Genomic DNA, 16,000 nt, shown 5'->3' on the forward strand with positions numbered 1-16,000 from the left:
TGCACCACCAATGGCAAAATCCAGCTGTAATGACAGAACTCCCAATCCCCAATATAGAGCCACACATTTAGCATCTTTCATGTCAGCAAGGAGTATTTACCTTTTGCAAGAACTCTCAGTCAAGTCTCAAGCTATGTGCATGCCTATATTTGTTTTAAGCAAATATTTGTTGGGCCATTTGTCGGAAAGACAAGCAGAATATTAGCCACATTAGGCCCTTTATTCACAAGTTCCAACATCATTACTACCACCAATTCAGATTTAAGAGGAGGACAATTGCTAACCTTGGGTGTGCATCTTGGGGAAGGGGCAAAGGAAATGCTGTGTTTCCTGTCTCTTTGCTCATTTTCTAGCCTGCAAACCTTTCTTCTTCTCTAGTAGCCCCAGGTAAGAAATCATCCTGCTTCACTTGCTCATAGGTTCTTCTTTAAAATCCCATGGCGCAGCCGGCGCCGCAGCTCACTAGGCTAATCCTCCGCCTTGCGGCACCAGCACACTGGGTTCTAGTCCCGGTTGGGGCACCGGATTCTGTCCCAGTTGCCCCTCTTCCAGGCTAGCTTTCTGCTGTGGCCAGGGAGTGCAGTGGAGGATGGCCCAAGTGCTTGGGCCCTGCACCCCATGGGAGACCAGGAGAAGCACCTGGCTCCTCTCATCGGATCAGCGTGGTGCACCGGCTGCTGCGCGCTGGCCACGGCAGCCATTGGAGGGTGAGCCAACGGCAAAAGGAAGACCTTTCTCTCTGTCTCTCTCTCTCTCTCTCACTGTCCACTCTGCCTGTCATGCCCACTCTCCCTCTGTCTGACCCTCATTCATATCAGGCATGTGAGTGAACACATGGGACAGCACCCAACATTGCACATTCACTTGTCATTATGACCCACAACCTGCATACATTAACCAGGATCTCATCTGGTGGTCTCTCAGCATCACCCACCCAGGTTGTTGCACTCAATTCAGGCTCATCTAAGTTCACAGGAGCATAAGGGGAAGGACATGTAGTCAGGAGTCCACCCTGCCTTGCAGGGCTACCCCTGCCACATCACCTTCTGAAAATATTGTTGCTATGGCAACTTTCCAACCTTGAGGCCAGTGCTTCATACTTCCTCTGACTGTAGGTCTACACACATCCCTTGGCCTCATCAGGTACTCCAGGAGCAGACTTGCTCCATGCATACTGCAGTGCTGGCCAGACAGAGGCAGGATTAGCTCAAACCACTGCCACCAGTCATCCCTGATGTGTCAACAGCTGCAGCCAGTACCACGAGGCCACAGCTCACAGCACATCTGTGACCATCCTACTCTGTGGGCAGATGTGTGATGTGGCAAGCCTCTGAGTCTTCTGCTGGATCCTTTAACCAATGGGCTCTAGAGGGGCAGGGCTTTCCCTCCCCAAATGTTTTCTACACTGTCAAGACAGTGCCTGCCCAACTCTGGTCTTAGGGGATTTGTCATTGTTCCAGGAGCATGTACTCAGGGGTGGGGGCTGGGCACTTCTGAAGTGTGAACAGGATTTTCTGTGTTTTGTTTTCTTCTTCTTCTTTTTTTTTTTTTTTTTTTTTGCTTTGTAAGGAGGACTTTATGGTTGAACATTTGAACATGACCAAAGTCCCCTGCCTCAGTTTTCTCACCTTCAAGTACACCCATAAGGTGAGAATAGATTCATGAGTCTTCCATTTACATGATACCTCAAGATTCTGTTCATTCAGCCATTCACATTCACATGTGCCCTGTGATGTGGGGCTATGGGGGGGTCTGGTGGCTTGAGAGGTTTATGCTAAGAAGACCAGATCAGAAAAGAGCCTTCCTATGAAAGAGGAAATCTCAGGGTTAAAAAGATTCTGGCTTCAAATGTGGGGAGCTCCCACAGTCCCCTCAGCCAAGGCCAGAGATGATTTTCTCTTTCTTGGTTATGCCTCTCTGCAAAGACATGGGCACTAGGATAGAAGTTGGGAGATCCCAGCCTTGTCCAGGTTAATGATTGGTTTGACAGCCTGCCAGTCAAGATCCATGTGCTGATCCCAGCTTTAGTTACCAAGCTTCTACCTACCATCTGCCTATTTTCATTTCATACAATGGTGTCATTTCTGGGCTCTGCTACCTCTGAGATCTGACTCTTTTTTTAAAAAAGATTTATTTATTTATTTATTTGAAAGTCAGAGTTACACAGAGATAGAAGGAGAGGCAGAGAGAGAAGAGGTCTTCCATACACTGGTTCACTTCACAGTTCGTGGCTGCAGTAGCCGGAGCTGCACTGCTCAGAAGCCAGGAGCCAGGAGATTCCTCCAGGTCTTCCCATGAGGGTGCAGGGGCCCAAGGGCTTGTGCCATCTGCTTTCCCAGTCCACAGCATAGTTCTGGATCAGAAGTGGAGCAGCTGGGAATTGAACCAGTGCCCATATGGGATGCTGGCACTGCTGGGGGTGGCTTTACCCTCTACACCAAATGCCAGCCCTGAGATCTGACCTTAACCTGGTGGTTCCTGCCTGATGGGCATGGCACCCACAAATGTTGTAGGTGATTGTATTCTGCACCCACAACTTTTGTCACATTGTTTTTAATTATCTATGTCCTTGTCATTTGTCCACCAGGACTGAAATCACCTTTAGGGTAATTATGATATTCACATTATTCATATTGCATCAATCATACCCAGGAGAGTACCAGGCATAATGCATACAAGTCACCACTGTCTCCCTTCCTCCTCTGCTCCTCATTCCCACAGTGCTAGGGGCTCTTGCTCTTCTCCTCCTCCACCCCTCCCTCTGCACAGCTAGCACCACCATGAGACCCACACACCATACTCCTTTACTCCCTCTGAACCCATACGCTCTCCAGTTCCAGTGGATCCTAACAGGATGACATATCAAGTGTGGAGGTTTAGTTGTACTCATGAAGCAAAGCTACAGAGCTCCACTATCACTAAGTGAATTGTGGATGTTGGACTTGAAAGCTCTGATTGTTGTGCTCAGTTCTATGGTCCAATGACAACTGAGAGCATGGCAGGAATTAAGGAGATGCCTGCTGTCGCTCCCCCATTCACGGAGGAACGACACTAGGACCCTGTGCTGTTCTTTTGTCTGCTCAGCCCTTCCCGGGTTTGCTGCTGGTCCTTCCCAGGTTGGCTGCCGATCCCTCCACCTCCGTGGAGGGGCAGCTCCCCCTGCCACTTTCCCCACTTCCGCAGGGGAGCGGCACACCACCGGCTGGCTCTCTCGGGGGCTGCTCAGATGTTATCCAGATGTTCCCGGTGCATGTTGTCTCTCTCCTCCTTTATAGTCCTCTTCCAGCAATCCCAACTCTGCTACCCACACGCCGAGCACGCTGCTCTCCTCCAATCAGGAGCAAGATCAGCGCCTGCAGCTCAGTCAAGTTGGCAAGAGGCAGCTGCGTAGAAGTTGTTTACTCCCTTTCAGTGCCATATTGTGGGAGAGCAGATGCATAGAATAAGTCTTAATTCCAGTAACTTAGTCTAGTCCAAGTTGCTCCCCACAGCCTGCCTGCATATCCCATTCATTTAGGAGACACAGAGCTCTGTGGCATTGTTGTTTTAGACCTTTCCATTTATTCACTGCTCAAACCTATTGCTTTCTTTTCTGCTTTGTGTCCATCCACTCATATCAGAGTAGCCAGGACAGAGTGAGTTTTTATGAGTCATGATGGTGAGCCAGTGGCTAGACACCTTACTTGGACTTTATAATGTGCATTTTGGCTATTCCAGGAAATTGTTTTTTAAAGATTCATTTATTTATTTGAAATAGTTACACAGAGAGAGAAGGAGAGGAAGAAAGAGAGGGAGAGGTCCTCCATCCGTTGGTTCATTCCCAATTGGCTGCAATGGCCAGAGCTGTGTCAATCTGAAGCCAGGAGTCAGAAGCCTCTTCCAGGTCTCCCACATGGGTTCAGGGGCCCAAGGCCTTGGGCCATCTTCTACTGCTTTCCCAGGCCATAGCAGAGAGCTGGATCAGAAGTGGAGCAGCCAGGACTTGAACCAATGCCTATATGGGATGCCACACTGCAGGTGGCAGCTTTACCCACTATGCCATAGTGCTGGCCCCTCCCCAAGGAATTTTTTGTTTTTTACTTCTTTCCTGCTTAATTGTGCTTTAGTTACCTAAGGTTGATGAATCTATAAATTGTGAATTAGCAAGGTATTCCAAATTTAGCTGTGAAATATATGATTTTGTGTGTTTTTTAATTTAACTTTTTTTTATAAATTTTTTTTGACAGGCAGAGGGACAGTGAGAGAGAGAGACAGAGAGAAAGGTCTTCCTTTTGCCACTGGTTCACCCTCCAATGGCTGCCGCGGCCAGTGCACTGTGGCCAGCGCATTGTGCTGATCTGATGGCAGGAGCCAGGTGCTTCTCCTGGTCTCCCACGTGGGTGCAGGGCCCAAGCACTTGGGCCATCCTACACTGCACTCCCTGGGCACAACAGAGCGCTGGCCTGGAAGAGGGGCAACTGGGACAGAATCCGGTGCCCTGACCTGGACTAGAACCCGGTGTGCTGGCGCCGCAAAGTGGAGGATTAGCCTATTGAGCCACGGCGCTGGCCTTTTTAAAATATTGACCATTACTACTCTTTTTAAAAATATTTATTTACTTATTTATTTGAAAATCAGAGTTACACAGAGAGAGTGGAGGCAGAGAGAGAGAGAGGGAGAGAGAGAGAGAGAGGTCTTCTATCTGATGGTTCACTCTCTAATTGGCCACAATGGCCAGAAGTGTGCTGATTCAAAGCCAGCAGCCAGGAGCTTCCTCCAGGTCTCCCATGTGGATGGAAGGGAGCAAGTATCCTCTACTGCTTTCCCAGGCCATAGCAGAGAGCTGGATTGAAAGTGGAGCAGCCAGGTCTTGAACAGGGGCCCATATTGGATGCCGGCACTTCAGGCCTGTGTGTTAACCTGCTGCGCCAGAGCGCCAGCCCCTGAATTTAACTTTTTATTTAGACCTTTCTTATAGAAATGGATTATGTCTTCTAGTTTCTAAGTAACTGCATCATAATGAGGACCATTGTAGATTGTAGCAGTTAAAAATATTTGGCTTGATGATCAACATAAGGCTTATAGATAGTAGCTACCCATGAGATTGTGTCTTGGATTTAGGGGAAGTTTATAAGTCAGTTGGAGGTAGCCTTTTATTACTGGCGAACATGAATGTACTGATAACTCCTTGTCCATTTAATAATAAAATCCAAATGAAGATTTACACATGAGTTCCCTCCTGCCTTCATCTACCACTGAAATCCTGTTGTTTCTGCCTTTTGGATCTCCCTGTAATCTGTTGCCTCTTCTTCATTCCCACTACCACCATACCTTGGTTCAGATCCTACGAAATTTCCTTTGATATACTTTTTAATTGACTTCTCTGCTTTTTGTTTTTCTTACCTTTGTGTAAAGCCTCTTAGTTCATCCAAATATTTTTCTGATTGCTCAGGTTCTCTTACTCCAATAACTAGGAAAATCATGTGGCTGGTAGTTCTTTCAACACACCGCACAAAAGAATGCTCAGTAAATGCTTACTAAATAATGAATGGAATGCCTTACAAAGCTAGGGTGAACATTTAACCTGCTTGGCCCTGGATGGTTTCTGTTTATACATTTCAACCCTGTGTAATTATCAGTATGTCTCTTTTATTATCAAAGTTGTCTCTGAGCAACAAATTATACATTCATCTAATTGTGTGTGTTATCAAATAGATATCTATTTCATTGTCTCTTCAACTAGGTAGTTATTGGGGGTCAGAAATTATATTTGTTTAATTTTTATAGCCTCATTTATTCATTCAACTAAAAGAATGACTCTATCAAGATGCTGAGTTTCAATGTCAAAGCAAACATGTTTCTTGCCCTCCTGAATTTCAATCTGGCAAGAAAAAGCAGTCTACACAAAGAATATTGCCTGATATAATAAACATTAGTGTGAAATGAATGGATACATTTAAGCATTCCTAATCCAGCAATTCTAATCCCATGAATTATAATTGACAGAAGCAATCACAAACAGAACTCCATGTCATCCTGCTTCCATTTACATTTCTACTTAAAATCTTAAAAATCAAACACCACACATATACCTAAGAATGCATAATATTTATATGCTATCTTGATATTAAGCATGAGAAAAATAACCATACAACAATAGCAACTTTGAACCTCCTTTCTTTTTTAGATAAGTTATAATCCTATGTGTTTCTCTACAGTGAAGATTAGGATTGTAGATACTCTTCCTCTCCCTCACTTTTTATTTTAGAGATGAGAAATGTGGGGTTTTAGAAACTGAGCCCCAAGATAAAAGAAATATTTCTTTTTTTAAAGAAGATTTTTTTTTTATTTGAAAGGTAGAATTACAGAGAGGCAGAGGCAGAGACAGAGAGAGAGAGAGAAGTCTTCCATCCACTTGTTCACTCCCCAAATGGCTGCAATAGCCACAGTTAAGCTGATCCAAAGCCAGGAGCCAGGAAATTCTGGGTCTCTGATGTGGATGCAGGGTCCCAGGCATTTGGGCCATCTTCTACTGCTTTCCCAGGCTACAGCAGAAAGCTGTATTGGAAGTGGAGCAGCAGGGACTTGAACTAGCCCCCGTATAGAATGTCGGTGCTGAAGGCGGAGGCTTAGCCCACTATGCCACAGTGCTGGTCCTGAAAGACTTCTTAAACCAATATTTCACATTGGTCAGCCTTTAAGCTAGACTTTTTTACCATACCATACTTGAATTCTAATCTCTTTCCACCTCAGCTTTCTCTTTGTGAATTGAGAATACGGTCTCCAGAATTAACCTAAGGTATAATTGATACAATGTAAGGCATTTACTCTGTTAATCTGGCCCCTAGAAGATACTTGGCAATGTTAGTCCTGTATCCAGTTCTCTCTCTCTCTCTCTCTCTCTCTTTTTTTTGTACTTGGTGAATTAGATGGTGGTGTAAAATGCTTTGAAAAGAACCACAAATAAAAGACACAAATAAAAATTGTATTCTCAAATCTAGATGTTAAACTATGCCGTGTACACCTGTGCTGAGAGTTACATTGAAATCCTTGTCATTCATTACTTGAGAGAAGCTGTCCAGGAATAAAGCAGCAGGGGATTTTCCTGAGGGAAACAGCGTGTGTGAGGGAACCGGGATTTGGGACTCAGCAGCAGTGGCTGTCAGTTCTTAAGATTTTGTTCAAGAAAGGATGAACAGCAGCTGATCCTGGAGATCTGGGGTGGGAAGGAAGGGAAGGAGGGATGTAAACAAAAGCAAACGCCATCTGGTTCCCAGCCTGTCTCCACCCACCCCGCGCTGAAGTCCTAGGAGAGGGCCAGTAAGTCTATCTAGGAATGCTCTGGCCTGGACTCCATTTCCCAGAGTCACCCAGTGCTCTAACGTTTCCTGCCTGTGCGTGTGCATGTGGGAGAACGTGCGCATGCGTGCTTTTCCCTGTGGCTCGGGGCTGGGAACAGAAGTTGATTTACTGATCAGAGAGGGCCCTGAGAGGCCGCGTTGCTCCTTCTCCCACATTCACTGGGGAGTCTTGCTTTGCAAGTGCAATTTCCGGCGGTTCGGGAGCACACACCTCAGACCTGCCGCCCACTGCTTCTGTGCCTCTGCATCTGGCACCGTGGGCCCCAAGTTCCAGCGACTTATCCTGTCCCACACTCTCCGCTTTGCTCTCCAGGTGTCCTGAAGAAAGGGGACGTGCTCCCGAGATTTTCCACGGCAAGTATGGAGAACAGGAGGGGCATCTATGCGTGTGTGGGAGAAGGGAGGGTGCGATGGCAGGTGGCGGCTCCCAGACCTCGATCACTTGCTTCTCAGTGATCCTGGGAGCTTCTCCGGCAGAGTCAAGGCTGGGGCCCAGGTGTTGTGTTTCCCGCCACCGCTTCCCAGTCTCCCGATGCTTGGCCAGTGCCATGGGCTGCCTCGCTCAAATTCTCCTTAAAGTACACTGGATGAGGAACGGCACAAGCAGGGCAGTTGAGAGCACGCCTAAGGAAGGAGTCCCTTTCCCTATATTTAAATAAGCCCAGTTCTCACTTTGGGTGGGTCAGAGAATGCCTTGTGGCTGGCCTCTGGCTATATCCCCTGGTAGTTCCAGCTGGGTGGGGCTCAGCGGCCCTCAGCCTGAGCCTGAGGCAGTGGAGAGGTGGAGACAGAAGATCAGAGTAGGCTCTGGCTCCTGGCCCCCATGCTGGACCCCGCGGACACATCTGACAGCTGGGGCATTATGTGTTTGGCTGACTTTCCCAGCAGCACGTGAAGCTTGTGCAGTAGCTTTGTGGATTGATCACTCCTCCGTGTTTAATTAACAGACTCTTTTTCAATCTGGAGCTTGAGGCCATGGAAACGTAGTGATTTATTTTCCTGCATGTCGATTTCTGTCTTCAACCCTTCTTTCTTCTCATGTTATTAGGGATGTCAACTTTTATTACCTGCTGCTAATCCCTTTGCAAAGTGAGAAGTGAACTGAAATTAATGCAAGTCTACCGTGTGAGTTATTAATGAGCTACTTCAATCTGGATTTTCATAGTGGAGAGCTACGAAAACATAAATACAGAAAAGTATCAATTTTTCTTGTCTAGTTCTTTACAGTCACTCAATGCTCCACCAAGCTGATTATCTTACAGTCCATACTGTTTTAATTAAGGGGGCCAGTTTCTTTTTTTTTTTTTTTTGTTAATTTGACAGGCAGAGTTAGAGAGGAAGGTCTTCCTTCCGCTGGTTCATCCCCCAAATGGCCACTATGGCTGGCGCACTGTGCTGATCCGAAGCCAGGAGCCAGGTGCTTCCTCCTGGTCTCCCATGTAGGTGCAGGGGCCAAGCACTTGGGCCACAGCAGAGAACTGGACTGGAAGAGGAGCAAATGGGACAGAATCTGGTGTGCATATGGATGCCGGCACTGCAGGCAGAGGATTAACCAAGTGAGCCATGGCGCCGGTCAGTTACTTTTTAAAAAAAAAAAATATTTATTTATTTGAATGGCAGAGTTACAGAGAGGCAAAGACACACACACACGCACAGAGAGAGAGAGAGAGCTCCCATCTGCTGGTTTACTCCCCAGATGGTCACAATGGCCAGAACTGCATGGATCTGAAGCTAGAAGCCAGGACCTTCTTCCAGGTCTCTCACACAGGTACAGGGGACCAAGCACTTGGGCCATCTTCCACTGCTTTTCCAGGCCATAACAGAGAGCTGGATCAGAAGTGGAGCAGCCAGGTCTTGAACCAGCACCCATATGCTTTTACCCACTCAGCCACAACACCAACTTCAAGTTACTTTTCTTATTCTGGGTTCTGTGTTTAACCCCATGACATTTTCAACATGGGAGGATATTAGTGATAGATTTTCAAAATGACTGCTCTGTGGAAGCCTTTGTACAAGGTGTTGATGTGAAGATGGGTAAGGAAGAAAAGAGAAAATGTGCCCCTCTTCCCCTCACAGAGATGCCCACACAGTACGGTGAAAGATGTGGCTTTGGGCTGGCACTGTGGCTCAGTAGTTTAATCCTCTGCCTGTGGTGCCAGCATCCCATATGGGCACCAGTTCGAGTCCCAGCTCCTCCTCTGATCCAGCTCACTGCTATGGCCTGGGAAGGCAGTAGAAGATGGCCCAAGTGCTTGGGCCTCTGCACCCATGAGGGAGACCCAGAAGAAGCTCCTGGCTCCTGGCTTTAGAACAGTGCAGCTCTTCTGGCCATTTTGACCAACTGGGGAATGAACCAGCAGAAGGAAGACCTTCCTGTCTGTCTATCCATCTCTGTATCTGTAATTCTACCTCTCAAATAAATAAATAAAACATCTTTTAAAAAAAGAGAAATGTGGCCCTGAAAACTATTGGTATAGACTAACTTTCAGTGTAATGAAGTTTTCACTTGATTAACTGAGTGATTCATAGATTCTGTTAGAGTTCTGCTGTCACCAGATTACTAATCTGTGAAACTCATTTAGCATAGTAAGGTTACCTAGGAAGGCAGAGGATTAGCCTAGTGAGCCACGGCACCAGCGAGTTTCATTAAATTTCTATATTTTTTAAGTTAATGAGTACTAGTAGTTATCTTATTTTTTTTTAAGGATTTATTTATTTTACTTGAAAGTCATAGTTACAGAGAGGAGAGGCAGAGAGAGATAAGTCTTCATCTGCTGGTTCACTCCCCAGTTGGCTACAGTGGTCAGAGCCGTGCTGATCCAAAGCCAGGAGCAGGAGCTTCTTCTGTGTAATAGTTATGTTATGTTATCCTTGCTTTGGATAAACAAACTCTCTCCCATACCTCAGTTAAAATGCTTTTAAAAATAGGTTTATTTTGAGGTCTGGCACTGGGGCATGGCAGGTGAGGCTGCCACCTACAGTGCTGGCATCCCATATGGGTGCTTGTTTGAGATCCTGTGAAAGCAGTGGAAGATGGCCCAAGTTCTTGGGTTCTTCACTGCATGGGAGACCTGACAGAAGCTTCTGGCTCCTGGCTTCAGATAGATCCAGCTCTGGCCATTGCAGCCATTTGGGGAGTGAATCAGTACATGAAAGACCTCTCTCTGTCCCTCTGCCTCTCTGTAACTCTGCCTTTTAAATAAATAAATAAATTTTTACATGCTACACCATGGAGCTGGCCCCAAGACCTAACAGGTTTTCTGGGTGCTTATCTTGGGGTTCACTTTGAGCACTAAGCACAGTTATTCTGTGTGACTGAATATTTCATGTTCCTTCTTATGGAAAAGTTTTTCTCATGATCTGAGTGATTGGCTACATCTGCCCGTAGTGGAAACTAAAACTTAATTTGGCATCTGAACACCCAGAGTGCTGAGTCCTGTAATCTTCAGAATTTAATCAGAAAATGTGTTTTGAAACATTTGGTCTATGGGTAGGCAGGGCAATTTTCCTGGATTACTGTGAGAATTCTGAAATTTACTTCCTTTTATTTTCTTAAAATAACTATATTTGTAATTTGCTCCCCCTTTCTGAAATGTTTGTGCTTCTGTCCTCCTTATATCCATGGACATGAGTAGCACTTTTCCTTCTCTCTCTCCCTCTCTTATTTTTTTTTTTTTAATAGGCAGAGTGGACAGTGAGAGAGAGAGAGAGATAGAGAGAAAGGTCTTTCTTTGCCGTTGGTTCACCCTCCAATGGCCACCACGGCCAGTGCACCGTGCTGATCCAAAGGCAGGAGGCAGGTGCTTCTCCTGGTCTCCCATGGGGTGCAGGGCCCAAGCACCTGGGCCATCCTCCACTGCACTCCTGGGCCATAGCAGAGGGCTGGCCTGGAAGAGGGGCAACCGGGACAGAATCCAGCACCCCGACCGGGACTAGAACCTTGTGTGCCGGCGCCGCAAGGAGGAGGATTAGCCTATTGAGACACTACGCCATTTATTTTCCTTCTCTTTATGATGTTACAAGAGCAGTGGGACATTGTAGCTCTCTCCCCTGGCAGCACATCTTCCTCAGTACGTCTCTTTGAATTAGACCCTGGGTTAACTTGGCTGCACAAAAGGCATATATCTAAACCCAGTGTACCTAATGAATGAAATTCATCATGAAATCAATATGCCTTGTAAACCTCTCATCTCTTGTTTTGAAATGTGTTGTGAATGTGTCTTTTATGTCAGTGTCTGTAAGCTGGAGATTTGCCACTTAAGGCAGAAGGCTGCTGAGGGACAACACAACTGTAGCTTTGCTCTGTTACTTTAGTGTGGCTACTCTCTCACCCTTTCTCTTTATTTTATTAAGATTTAAAAATTTTATTTTAAAGGCAGAGTTACAGAGAAAGAGGCAGAGACAGAAGGATGGGGATCTTGCATCTGCTGGTTCACTGAAGGGACTGCAATGAATAATGCTGGCCCAGCCTGGAAGTCCAACCCAGTGTCCCATGTTGGTGCAAGGACCCAAGTACTTGTGCCATCTGTTTCTGCTTCCCTAGTTGCATTAGCAGGGAGCTGGATCAGAAGTGGAACAGCTGTGACTCAAACTGGCACTCATGGGGCTGGCATTGTGGCACAATGGGGAAAGCCACCATCTGCAATGCCAGCTTCCCAGATGAGCAGCCGTTCATGTCCCAGTTGCTCCACTTCTAATTTAGCTCCCTGCTGATGGTTTGGGAAAAGCAGCAGCGGATGACTCAAGTGTTGGGGCCATTGTAACCCATGTGGGAGACCCAGATGAAGTGCCTGGCTCCTGGTTTCTGTGTGCTTCAGCCCTGGCCATGGCAGCCATCTCATATGGAAGATTTCTCTCTTTTTAGCATTTATTTATTTGCAAGGCAGAGATAGAGAAAGGGAGAGAATGAGAAAGAGATTTTCCATCTGCTGGTCTACTTCCTAGATGGCTGCAATGGCCAAGACTGGGCCAGGCCCAAGCCAGGCACCAAGAGCTTCATCCAGGTCTCCCACTTGGGTGTCAAGGACCCAGGTATTGGACCATCTTCTACTTTTCCAGGGCCACTAGCATAGAACTGGATCAGAAGTGGAGCAGCCAGGACATGAACTGGTGCCTATACCAGATGCCAGCACTGCAGGCAGCACCTTTACCTGCTAGTCCACAATGCCATCCCATCTGACTCTCCCTCCTCTCCATAACTCTGACATTTTTTTAAGATTTCTTTTATTTATTTGACAGAGTTACTGATAGAGATAGAGACAGATAGAGAGGTCTTCAGTCTGTTGGTTCACTCCCAAAATGGCCACAGTGGCCAGATCTGAGCTGATCTGAAGCCAGGAGCCAGGAGCTTCTTCTGGATCTCCCACATGGATATAGGGGACCACGGACTTGGGCCATACTGTGCCACTTTCCCAAGCACATTAACAGGCAGCTGGATTGGAAGTGGAACAGCCAAGACCCAAACTGGTGACCATATGGGATGCAGGCCAGTGTCTCAACCAGCTGTGCCACAGCACTGGCCCCCAAAACTCTGACTTTCAAATAAATAAATCTTTTTTAAAGGGTGGACACACATATTGGATCCCAGCATTTTATTTGGTGGTGGCTTAATCCACTGTGCCACAAAGCCAGCCCCACCCTTTATCCTGGTGACTTGTGTGTCAAGATCTGGGTAACATATGCTGAACAAATGTTGCTATTATGTTAGACTCTTCTGTTTTATTTTGGTTCTCATTTGTTGAGTTTATTTTGGCTGCCACTTTTGGGTAGCAAGCTGTGATGTCATCAGTGGCTAAAGCTGCCATGTGTTAGGTTGGCACTGATTCTACCTTTCCATTTCTTCAAGTAGAAGTGGAAAATGAAATCCTCTCAAAACTAACATGCTACAAGTAACAACTGGAAATCAAGCTTCCTTTCTTCTCACCTAACAGACCCAGCTGGTCTCTGTGTTTCTCATTTTAGCCCAAACCTACATGAGATTCTTAGAGCAGAAGGAAGCTTATTCTTCAAGGCAGAATTCATAGATATGGTTATCCATTCACCTCTGAGAATTAAAGCCATCACTCTGCTTTTTGACTTGTTTTCAATTTGTGGTGGTGCCCTCTCTCACAGGAGGATAGATTCCTCAAAGAAGAATACACCTAGGTGGAGAAAACTTCAAGGAGTGGGTTTTCCAAAGTGAAATGGAATTCTGGCCTGGACATCCTTGAGATCATGATCAGCAGAGTGGGGAAATTCTTTGCTATGTCCATTCACATCCTTTCCTTTTTGTTCATTGTATTCCTCCCTTCTGTTGCACACACACAAGGCGTGTCTGTGATTGAGGCTGTTTGTGTACCACTGCAGTATCTGGAGTTGCCTTTGTCTCATTTCTAACCAGAAACTCAGATGCAGAGTAAGGAGGGGACTGCCAGCCTGCCACACAGGGTTTGGGCCCCTTGCTCCTTTACTTTTCTTCAGTGCAGGAGCAGCCTTAAAGAGAGCTGTACTGGGTAGTATTATTTCTTTTGGATTTGAGTGCCTGGATAGCAAAAGAAATACATATTTTTTTTCTTATAGAATGGATTGAGGAGGCACTACATAAAGTCAGCAGCAACTTTCTTGGCTCTTGTTACATGTCAAGATGAGTCAGAATATTTAGGGCCATTTGTTAATTTTTTTAAAAAATTAAAAGTATTTATTTATTTGAAAGGCAGAATTACAAAGAGAGAAGGAGAGATGTAAATTATTTATCCACTGTTTCACACCCCTAATGGCCACAGCACCTGGGGTTGAAACTGGATTAAAGTCAGGAGCCAGTATCTTCTTCCACATTTCCCATGTGGGAGTAGGAGCATAGGCACCAAACTTTGTAGCTTTCCTAGGCACAGCTGGGACATGAACTCATGCACAATATGGAATACCAGCATCACAGGCAATGGCTTTCCCACTATGCTCTACTGTCTGTTTATTATTATTATTATTATTGTTATTATTATTTTTATTTGAAAGAGAATTAGAGAGAAGCAGAGGCAGAAAGAGAGAGGGAGAAAGGCCTTCCATCTTCTGGTTTACTCCCAGATGGCTGCAATGGCTGGAGCTACCCTGAACTGAAGCCAAGAGCCCGGAGCCTCTTCCAGTTATCCCACATGGGTGCAGGGGTCCAAGGTCTTGGGTCATCTTCTACTGCTTCCCCAGACCTTAGAAGAGAGCTGGATCAGAAATGGAGCAGCCGAGACTCAAAGCAGCACCCACATGGGATGCCAATAGTGCAGGCAGCAGCTTTCCCTGCTGGGACACAGTACCAGCCCCTCTATCGTCTGTTTTATGGAAATATTTAAGGGACATTAGAAGGCCATTCAGGCCCTTCCTACAATACATTTTGAAATAATGATTGACAGTCCACAAGACTGCTTCCAAAGGGAGAGAGCTACAGGGACAGAGAGGCAGTGATATTGAAAGGGTATGAGGAAGAATGGCAGATGTCCTAAATAGCACTCTGGCCTCAGAATCAGCCCTAAAGGCACTCGGATCTGGCTGAAAAGCCCATGAGAGTATTTCAGGCATGGAAAGCCAAGACACTCTGGCAAAAGATCTCTGTGAGTGAGATCCCAGTGGAAAGAACGGGTCATCAAAGAAGGAGGTACCTTTCTCTGAAGGGAGGAGAGAACCTCCACATTGACTATGACCTTGTCTAAACAAGATAAGAGTCGGAGAACTCAAGGGGCTTCCATAGCCTTGGAAACTCATGACTGGAGCATAGGGAGATTACTGATGCCATAGACAGGAGTGTCAATTGGTAAAGTCAACAACAGGAGTCACTGTGCACTTACTCCTCATGTAGGATCTCTGTCCTTAATGTGCTGTGCATTGAGATTTACTGCTATAACGAGTACTCAAACAATATATTTCACTTTGTGTTTCTATGGGGGTGCAAACTGTTGAAATCTTTACTTAATGTATACTAAACTGATCCTCTGTAAAAAAAAAAAAAAAAAAAAAAAAAAAGAAAGAAAGAAATTATCAACTCCCAACTTGACTCTCACTGGGATTAAACATGACAATAGGTCTGATCTGATTTCATCATCATTTTAAAAAAAAATCATCTATTATTTTTCACTTTATGTTTCTGTGTGGGAGCAAACTGTTGAAATCCTTACTTAATGTATACTAAGCTGATCTTCTGTATATTAAGATAATCGAAAATGAATCTTGATGTGAATGGAAGGGGAGAGGGAGTGGGAAAGGGGAGGGTTGTGGGTGAGAGGGACGGTATGGGGGGGGCCATTGTAATCCATAAGTCGTACTTTGGAAATTTATATTCATTAAATAAAAGTTAAAAAAAAAAAATGAAAGGGTATGAGGAACAAGGGAAGATGGGAAGGCCAGAAGAAATCTTGAAAAGTATTCCAAAGGATAAAGTAATAGGACACAGGTCATTTGTGCAGGTTTCCATTTTAGGGTTTTCCTTTTTTTTTTTTTCTTGTTAATTAGAGATAATTTCTAACATGATTTGTGATATACTGGACTCACTTTTCAGTTTTCTTCTTACAGATAAGATGTGCTTATAAGATGTAGAGGGGCTGGTACTGTGGCTTTGTAGTTTAATCCTCTGCCTGTGGCACTGGCATCCTATATGGGCACCATTCTAGTCCCAGATTCTCCTCTTCTGATCCAGCTCT

At 45.5% G+C, this 16,000-nt stretch overlaps 1 protein-coding gene across 1 annotated transcript in view; it reads left to right on the top strand.

Annotated features, from left to right (window-relative positions):
* Positions 1-7,407: 7,407 nt before the first annotated feature.
* LOC138848529 (zinc finger protein 585A-like) overlaps positions 7,408-16,000 on the top strand; it is a 45,055-nt gene continuing 36,462 nt past the window's right edge. Inside the window, 1 exon segment of the mRNA XM_070068645.1 lies at positions 7,408-7,694. The gene's annotated coding sequence lies outside the window, so the exon portion shown is untranslated.

The sequence above is a fragment of the Oryctolagus cuniculus genome, chromosome 2 (assembly GCF_964237555.1).
Source record: "Oryctolagus cuniculus chromosome 2, mOryCun1.1, whole genome shotgun sequence".
In the NCBI taxonomy this organism is placed as follows: domain Eukaryota; kingdom Metazoa; phylum Chordata; class Mammalia; order Lagomorpha; family Leporidae; genus Oryctolagus; species Oryctolagus cuniculus.